At 33.7% G+C, this 10,052-nt stretch overlaps 1 non-coding gene across 1 annotated transcript; it reads right to left on the bottom strand.

The window, feature by feature from the left end:
- Positions 1-9,711: 9,711 nt before the first annotated feature.
- Positions 9,712-9,818, bottom strand: LOC128289895 (small nucleolar RNA R71). The gene has a single exon (XR_008279537.1). It is a non-coding gene; the product is annotated as a small nucleolar RNA R71 (small nucleolar RNA).
- Between the last annotated feature and the right edge of the window lie 234 nt (positions 9,819-10,052).

The following is a 10,052-nucleotide window of genomic DNA, read 5'->3' as shown; positions in this document are numbered from 1 at the left end:
ACAATAAGGACCAATCCCTTATTGGCGCTATCATAGTTATGTTTCAAGGAAAATGTCAGACTCCTAGGATAACCCGAGTTGGAAGTCGCCGAGTTAATAAGATAATTGTTGGCTTCATGTTGTTTTTCTCTATATTTGGTATAAGTCCAACATTGATACGCTTGATCTTTTTTATATATATATAGATTTGAACAATCATACTTATATGAATACATGAATATATGTTGAAAAGAAATAAAAATTTAGGTAATAAAAAGGGTTAAATTACATTTTGAGATCTGAACTTGACAAATTTTCCCATATTGTGGAACCCAAAACCTTAAATTTGACAATTGATTCTACTTTAGGGCTTGGAATTTTTTCTCTAAATTAAACCTTGAATTTTGTAGTTGTTCTCAGAATGGGATTTGAATTTTTTTTGGTTCAAGTTAGTTCTCAAAAACCCTAGAGTTTAGGCCCCAATGTGGGAACAATTGTCAAGTTCAAGGACTAACCTGGACAAAAAAAAGTTTAAGGCCCAAAGTGGGAACAATTCCCTAATTCAAGTCTCAATGGGAGACCAATTTACTAAGCTCAAAACCTAACTTTGGCAAAAAAAGTGCAGACTCCAATGTAAAAAAGTTACTAAAATAGATCCAAATAGTGATGTAATCTTAACATATATGATATTTTGTGTAGGAAATTTTGGACCAGTGTTTGCATCCATACCTTTCCCCATCTTTGCAGCACTTTATTTTATACTTTTCGGCCTTGTAGGTATGTATTAATTCTAACCATACCTACCCATTTTTATCCCAACGTTAGATTGTCACATCCTAGAAATCAGACCGATGGTATTGACATTAAAGTATAGATTAAAAATAGAGTAAATAGAAATCACGATAGTAATTAGGACTCAATAGGAATAATAGCTAAGTAGAGAACTTGAATAGGTAAATTAGGACTAATGGTTAGTGTGGGATTTATTAAAACAAGGGTAGAATTAGGAGGGATCTATAAGATAAATAAACCAAGTTTATAAATGAATTTGGCTATATAAGCTGTCACTGCTCATTTGCTTCTCATGTTTTAATTTCTTTTTTTTTTCTTTCTTTTTACACCTTCTTCATTTCAAAAGCTGTTGCATTTGGTAGTTAATTTTCCTTCAAAATTTTATTGCGCATTACATTTCTAAGCACCCAAGCACCATTTTATTTTTTAAATTATCAAGCAAAACACCAACTTTTTCTTCTTAAACTTTGGTTCGGTTATTGAGCAGACCACTCAAAAGTCACGAAGGATAGGAAGACCCTAGGTAAACAATCTACTTTCATACTAAATATGCATGAAATGCTTTTGACTAAAGTATCAACGGTTTAGTTAGAAAATATATAATCTTTGTTTTTTTATGATTTGGCTTCATGAAAATGGTGGATTGAAGCTGGCGAAGCTAAGAAATGTTGTTTAAAATGGTTTTGCTCTTGAGGAAGATGATGAACGGTGGCTTATTCTTAAAGGAAAGATTTAGGTGAGATTAACGTTTAATTAATTGTTTAGATCTACAAATATATGTATGTTAGGAGGGTTAAAAGTTAGGAAATGGGGTAAGTATTAGAATAATACAAATCTCCAAGAAATAACGTAAGTAGTAGGCTATTGTTGAATAGAGAATAAATTAAATTGTTTTAGACAATATGTGATGTGTATTTATTCATTCAAAGCTAAAAATACCAAAGGGGTATCGATTGTAGAGACAAAGGGAAGGAAAAGGTCACATAACCGACATTGTGGTGAATAATGTGAGTACACTATATACTGCATCCAGAAATGAGGTCGCACTCTACCAAAAGCAAGAAGTATGAACCCTATCTTCTGTCGTGAATTGAACATATGCATGTGCGAACCTCTTCCATGCATTGTGCAAACCTCATCTATGCGTTCTACGAACTCTTAGCATGAATCTATGTCTGTGTGTTTTTAAATGCTATGCGAACCTTGAGTAAAATTTATACATGCGTCCAGGGTTAGGATAAATATATGATATATATAGGCCTCTAAATTTTGTTATATAATATAATTTGTGTGTACTCTTATATATTATATATAGGTTTGTGGCTTTTAATTGATGTAGTGTATATACATTGATGTAAAAAGGAATTGTTATATATAATGAATGCATATGCAAAGGTTATTAGAAATAATATATGTACATAACTTTGCATTAAAAGGGTTTTGTATTATATGTATGCATGCGTGGGTTTTAACATAAAAATATATTTATATATCTTTGCATTAAAATTGTTGTTCTATTTATTATATATAAATGTATATATATGTGGTGTGCGAACCCTAAGTCTACTAAGCTTTTTTTTTTTTATGCTTAATTTTCTGTTTTGCAAGCTATTCTATGATGTGTTGTGGTACTATGAACTCTATTACAAATTGTAAGCTTAAAATGACATGATCTGTAAATGTGTATTACTATGATATGTTGGCATTGTGAATTTTTGGAACCATTAGATATAGTTGGCTTGCCATAGGATCGTGAGTGCTTACCTATGTAATGCGATAGGGCATTATGGCCCAAAGATTTGATGAAGAAATAAGGGAATGTCTAGTAATGCTTCATTCACCGGAGATAGTGTGCATTTGTGCTACACTTATATGGCGATTTGAGTGACTCTATGAGTCTTAGGGTGTGTTTTAGCAGAACCGTTTGTCCAATAAGTATATTATTTAATTATGTTTCATTTTCATGAACTTCTAATATATCATTAAACTAAATGGGGTTGATTATATGTGAATTAGTGACATGCGAACCGATTGTATGCAAACAACCTACGTGTACAACTATTTATGTGTGAACTACTTTATGCGATCTATCTATAAGTGAGTTATTTAGTTTGTAAATTATTGATGTGTTCTCTTGTGTTGTGTACATGTGTATTCACTGAACTTTCGCAAGCTCATTTCCTTCAGCAGTGGCTAAGTGATAATAGTATGTATTTTTAATAAAAACCGGGGGTTTATACTTAACTATATAGTGTCATCCTTAAATTCTATTTACGAGTCATGCAATATAAAAAAACAAAACCTAAACCCTAAATTCCATGCCATAGTTTAAAATAAAATCTATTCAAACTTTGAATAATTAAATAAATTGAATAAGAAGCCTAAACAATTTAATAAATAAAAACTGAGCCGAGACCCTCTGGATGTCGTGTCCACGTTTTAACTTGGTGGGTCACCTATAAGGATGGAAATAAATGGGGGATTGAGCTATGACGCTTAGTGTGAGTCACTTCATAAGAAAATCAGAGCAAACAGTCGTTAAAACATATTAAATAATAACATATAGAATAATCGCATTCAATTAACAATTCTATCTGGATCAAAGATAATCGATATGGGCACCCTATGCAACCGTACTATCTCGAAAACATAGAACTTAACGAGTTTTTTCAATGAGTAATCTTTGTGGATAGGAAAGAAGTGTGTTGACTTAGTCAGTCGACCTACTATTAATCAAATTAGATCTTTTTTAATGGGTGTTAAGGGTAACCCGCTAACAAAGTCCATCGTTATTCGCTTCCACTTGCACTAAGGTACTTTGATTGGTTGTAACAACCCAGAAGGGAACTGGTGTTCTGATAACCAATACATACCTATAATTAAATCAAACTCCCCAAACGGTAACTCCATAAGGTCTACTGGAGACGCTACCCCTTAAACCTCCAATGGACATCTCCTATAGACTTTATATATAATAACTGACTATCCTAAAGAGCTTACTATGGTTACATCAATAATGGTTTCCTCTACCACAACACCTAATTTAACAGACATATTACATGCAACAAATGAATGGGTCGGTCCTATTTCAATTAAGGCAAAGTATGAGATTGACTTAATGGAAAAAATACTTGTGATGATCGCAGACACATCCCTTTCCTCACGACCTATAACGATGTTAAACAAGAGTTGGTTGCCTAGCCTAGGTTTTAATCGTACCGGTTGCTACAGTATTTGCAGGCCTATTTTGCCAATGGCCCCTTAGAGGTAGCTAGCCCACTCCCTAATTTTGGGTCAAAGTTTGTGCTTGATTACTCGAGCGAGAACAATCTTTCATCAAATGCTCCATTAATCCGCATTTCAAACATGCACCCATTTTCTTCCAACAATCTCCTAGGTGGCAGTTTCTAGAATATTTACAGTGGTAAACCTTACCCCTAGAGTTAGTTATTGCGCCCCTTGTCTGCGGTCTACCCTCTCTAAATCATTTTACAGGAAGAAAGTTTGAACTAGTGGAACCCAAATCTCTTTTAACTAGGACCTTACTTTTCTCTCGTTGTTTGTGATTCACTAGTTTAATCTTGATAAACTGTAATATATACATATTTTTACCTCATGCTTGGCTTGTTTGTGATTGATTTTTTCCTTGGTTTTAGTGAATTCGATGCTCCTAATCCTTTTATTTCTTGTTTTATACTCAGGAGAGCTTAGGATAGCAAAAAGAGCAAGAAACGGGCCAAAAATGGATAAATTGGGCCTAAATTAGTGTTCCACACGGCCTAGGCACTTCCACACGGGTGATCCGCATGCCCGTATGTGACACACGGGTAGACCACACACCCATGTGTCATGGCCGTGTTGACTAAGATCCAACTCAAAATTGCACACGGCCTGAGCACCGTCACGGGCGTGGCACACGACTGTGTCTCTACCGAGCCCAAGCCTAGTTCTATTCGAAAAAGGGTACTTTGAGGGTTTTGAAGCATTTTAAAGCCTATATAAACACCCTATAAGAGGATTAGAGGAGACACAAAGAGTTGGAGGCAGAAAGTACTCAAGAACAGCCATCAGAATCACCTCGGAGCTAGGATCTACATCAACACTGAAGATTTCCATCCAATTTCCTACAAGTTCTTTGGGTTTCTTTATTTTTGTTGTTTTCCAAACTTTGAGATGTTTTCCATTAATATTATGAACTAAACTCCTTAAATACCTAAGGGAGATGAAACCTATGACGAATCTTATTTCTATTTGAATTATATGATAAAGACTTATTCTTATTCTTATTTGTGAGTTCTAAATTCTTGTTTTAATATTCCTGGGTATTAATTCAAGTTTTGATGTGCTTATTCAGTGGAGCAAAAGTCCCTGTTTAAGAGTAGATCATTCATATAAGCGGAGTTGAATGCAATCCTAGAGATAGGACAACATAAATCTACCGGATTAGAGCAAATCTAATAAAGGAATCCATAGATCGAGTTAATGTGACAATAGGGGTTTTAATTAGAAAGATATTTCAGTTAATCAACCTAATGTCAGTTGTTCTTATTCTTGAGAGATATATTAACATAAATTAGGGATTTCTATCGGATTAAGTTAAGTGAATAAATTGTCTAATTCAGAAGTAATAAGTGAAGTCTAGGTGGATTCTTCCTTGGGTATTGTCTTCTCCATCGGTTTTTCCTAAAGTATTTTCCAAACATCATCTTTGTCGTAATCTTAGTTAATTAGATAAATGGTTTTAGTTTAAAACCACACTTTAATTCTTAGGCTAGATAATAATAAAATAGTAATTACTAGTACTTTTAGTCCTCGTGGATACGATATTTCCAGTCTCACCATAACTATACTATTGTTTGATAAGTGCGCTTACCTTAAGTCAAATTTTTAGTTAGTTTCACAACCATTAAGTTTTTGGCACCGTTGCCGGGGACTAAAATATTAGGAACGCTTAATTTTTATTACTTTAGCCATTTATTTTATTACAATTTAATTTAATTTTAATTTTGTTTATATCACTAAATCTTCTTTTATTTACTTCTGGCAGGTTTTTATAGTTTATGACTAGTAGAAACCCGTCAGGACCTCTACTTTTTAACAGTGAGATTGAAAGCACAGATCGTAGAAATCGAAGAGAAATAAGGCAAAGCCTACGATACATAGAGGAAGGACAGGAGGACAATATTCAAACCACAACCGAGGAGATGACTGATAATCAAAATAATCAATTACCTCCTGTGGCTATTGCAGAACTAGTAAATCAAAATCGTGCTCCTCGTACTATGTACGATTATGCTAAACCTACTTTAATAAGAGCTGAATCGAGTATAGTTAGACCTGCTATTGCTGCAAATAATTTTGAACTGAAACCTAACACAATTCAAATGATACAATAGTTTGTTCAGTTTGATAGTTTGCAGGACGAGGATCCAAACACTCATTTGGCGAATTTTCTGGAGTTCTGCAACACTTCTAAGATCAATGGCATTTTTGAAAATGCCATTCGCCTTCGGTTGTTTCCATTCTCATTGAGGAACAAAGCTAAACAATGGTTGAACTCGTTACCACGAGGGTTAATCACTACTTGTGTGACAGCCCTATTTTGACCCTAGTCGGGAAGTGGTTTCGGGACCGCTAAACTGAGTCACCGAAATATTTGAATATAATATTTTATGTCTAAAATATGTGTTTATGCCTGTGTGAATTTTTAAATGCTTTAATTTTTGCAAATTGATGTGAAATTAATTGAAAATGGACTTGTGTGAAAATTTTGAGAATGTGTTAGGTAAATTTTGAAATGGCCTTGTATTATGTGACTTTAAAACACAAGGAGTTGTATGTCAAATTAACATGTTTTTTTTATAGTGGCCGTCTATGTGGAATAATCATTGAAATGTATGTATTTTATACATATATTTTTATTATAATATAATTATAATTATATATGTTATTGGTGTTAAAATAAAATAAATAAAATAGTGAAAGGTGAAAAGAATAAGGCTTAGTTCATCTTTTGTTCTTCATTTGCCGAATATAGGAGGGAAAGCTAGGCTTTCAGTCACTCTTTGATTTTTGCTTGATTAAGGTAAAAATTTCATGTTATTTCCTTTGAATTTTTTTTTAAGTGTGGTTGATAGCTAAGTATTTGACTTAGCCCATTTTGAAATTTTGAATTCTATGGTGATTTGGGCATTCGGCCATGATATGGGTGGTAAGAAATGGTGGTTATTTTATGCTCTTATGAGTAAAGATGGATAAGTGAGGTTTAAACTTGTTAGATATGCATAGTAGTGGTTTAGGTGCTTTGGGGAATTTTGGCTAACATGTTTGTGCTTACCGAAATTGAATTGAGGTTTTGAGCATAATTTGTGTAACTTGTGAATGAAATACTTGAAATTAAGAATTAGGAACATGAATTTAGTCGGCTACTTAAGACAAATTGTCAAATAATGCTCAACATTAGTATTATTTACTTAATTGCCAAATTGAGCTTAGAATAGGTGAATTCGTGGGTATGGGGCAAAGTATTTATATTCGGCCATTAGCTAGATTTTGTTAATATTTGGATAATTGAGATTTTGTCAATATGCTTAAAAAGAAGCTTTCATGGTTGCCGAATTGTAAAGTGAGAAGTTGCTAAGTAAAATTGATGTTAAAATCAATGAAATAGAGAATGGTAGGTTTAATTGAAGAAGTCATGCTTTGTGTGCCTTATTTGCTTATTAAACATTCGGCTTTGTCCCTAGAGAACGAATGAATTGATGATAATTGTTTATGGGAATTAGCTTTGCCATGTTTATGTTAACAAGATGAGAAATGAATTAAGATGGTCCTAGTGTGTCAATTGGGAGCTAGGAAATTGAGTTAAAGATAGAAGATAGTGAGTAAATATTTCATAGAAATTTTTGACACTTAAGTTCACATGAATTTAAGCTTACTAAGTGATCACATATTCGGCTCTTAATGATTATTATGTCATGAATAATGAGTTTGATTAAAAGATTATGTAAACTTGATCAAATCAATAACTTAGTTGTGACTTGTAACATAGCTGTATTTGGCCGAATGTGTATGTAAAGGAAAATTGTGTGTGTGTGTGTGTGTGTGTCATATTGGAATGAAAGTGTAATTATTGAATGAGAGGTATGAATAAGCTTTAATAAAATTAAACTTGTTTAACATAGCTCAAGAGCATAGAAAGGCAACATCGGATAAGGGAAAAGCTAAAGTCACAGAATAGCCAACCCGAAATTTGTTCAGAAAGATACAAGGTAAGTCTTTGAGTAATGGAACTTAGCTTATGATTTGATAAAATCATGATATATAAGCATAATAAATAAATTGTGACCTAATGGTTCTACTTGAATTATGAAGTGAGATAAATAATTTGTGTATATGACTTGTAGCTAAATGGTTATAGAAATCATGTTGGATAGCGAAACGAAATCGTGTTTTTTGTATGTGGCTATTGAGCCAAAAGTGGAATAGTTGATAAGCATGTTGTGCTTGTGTTCTAGTAATGTAAATGAAAAGCTAATGTTTTATGATATATATATATATATATATCTGTGCATGATTATTGAGGATTATAACCGGGCTAAGACCCGCAGGCCTTGTGTGAGATTTATATCCGGGCTAAGGCCCGAAGGCATTCGTGCTGATGTTATGTCCGGGCCAAGTCCCGAAGGCATTCCTGCTGGTGTTATATCCGGGCTAAGTCCCAAAGGTATTCACGCTGGTGTTATATCCGGGTTAAGTTCCGAAGGTATTCGTGCTGGTGTTATATCCAGGCTAAGTCCCAAAGGTATTTGTGCTGGTGTTATATCCGGGCTAAGTCCCGAAGGCATTTGTGTTGGAAATGTGTGATCTTGCCGTAATAATTCCAATTAATGTGCTCACAACCCTAAGATGGTCAGGTATGTACCATATATACGTTGTAAATTTTGATTCGGTTTAAATTGTGATTATTCATTTGGATAGTGCTCTTCCGGCCATTGCTTAGGGTTGTATGAAGTCTATAGCTTATTCAGGATACATGAATTTTGATTCAAGTGGAAATATGTTAAGATTGCCTTTGAGCATGTGAGTATATTGGTTGAAGTGTGAAGTAACATGAATATGTGAATATGCGTATATGTATTTATTTAGCCTTGTAATTGAATTAGATGTATTCGGCCAAATGATGAAGTTGGTTGGATAAAAAGAAGTTATCTACGTGATATGAATTTGTGTTTAAGGAAAAATTTAAAATAACATGCATGAACAATAGTGGTATATTTTAGTCATGGTTACATTCGGTCAAAGAAAAGATGATAAGCCTTATGAATGCTATGCTTTAATTTTAAATGATTTCATTGCTTAAAACTTACTAAGCATAGAAATGCTTACTCTGTTGTCCTTAATTCTCAGTTTTATAGATCTCGTTTGTTAGCTACGGTCTCGGGAATCTCAAAGTCGAAGTCGTCCACACTATTTAAGCCCATTCGGTACTCTAGTAGCTAAACTTTGATAATGGCATGTATAGGCTTGACTTTTTGATGTTAAATAAGTATCTTTTTGATGATGTATATATGTATAGCCATGCGAAAATGGCTTGTTAAGTTACTATATGTGTTCCACATAGTTAATGTGAATGTGTGGTTGATATTCGATTAATTTTTTCCATGTTTTGATGTGAATTGAACTTAAGAATGAATCAATGTACCCATTAACTTGAGATGACTCTTTTGTATATTGTATAATTGAAAAAAAAAACAAGTTGGAATTCGGTTTTATAAGTGTGCCAACGGGAGTTATTCGAATAAAGTTAAATGGAATTTCGTGCTTGTATGGTAATACTCCTTAACCCTCCGGCGACGGGTACGGGTTAGGGGTGTTACAACTTGGGAACAAATGACTGAAAAATTTTTACTTAAATATTTTTTGCTAGCTAAAACATCTAAACTAAGGAATGATCTCTCTTCTTTTGTGCAGATGGATTTAGAAACTCTTTATGATGCATGGGAGAGATACAAGGACTTATTAAGAAGGTGTCCTCACCATGGGTTACCTCTATGCCTGCAGGTTCAGACATTTTACAACGGTGTGAACTCCTCAACAAGGTAACTTATCGATGCAGCCGCCGGTGGAACTTTGAACAACAAAACATCTGAAGAGGCTTATGAATTTATTGAGGAGATGTCACTGAATAACTATCAGTGGCAAGTCATAAGAACGAAGCCGACGAAAGCTACTGGTGTTTTAAACCTCGACACAGTTACTATGCTATCTAACCAGGTAGA

Source organism: Gossypium arboreum, chromosome 2 (assembly GCF_025698485.1).
Source record: "Gossypium arboreum isolate Shixiya-1 chromosome 2, ASM2569848v2, whole genome shotgun sequence".
In the NCBI taxonomy this organism is placed as follows: domain Eukaryota; kingdom Viridiplantae; phylum Streptophyta; class Magnoliopsida; order Malvales; family Malvaceae; genus Gossypium; species Gossypium arboreum.
This window is presented reverse-complemented; position numbering and strand designations above follow the sequence as displayed.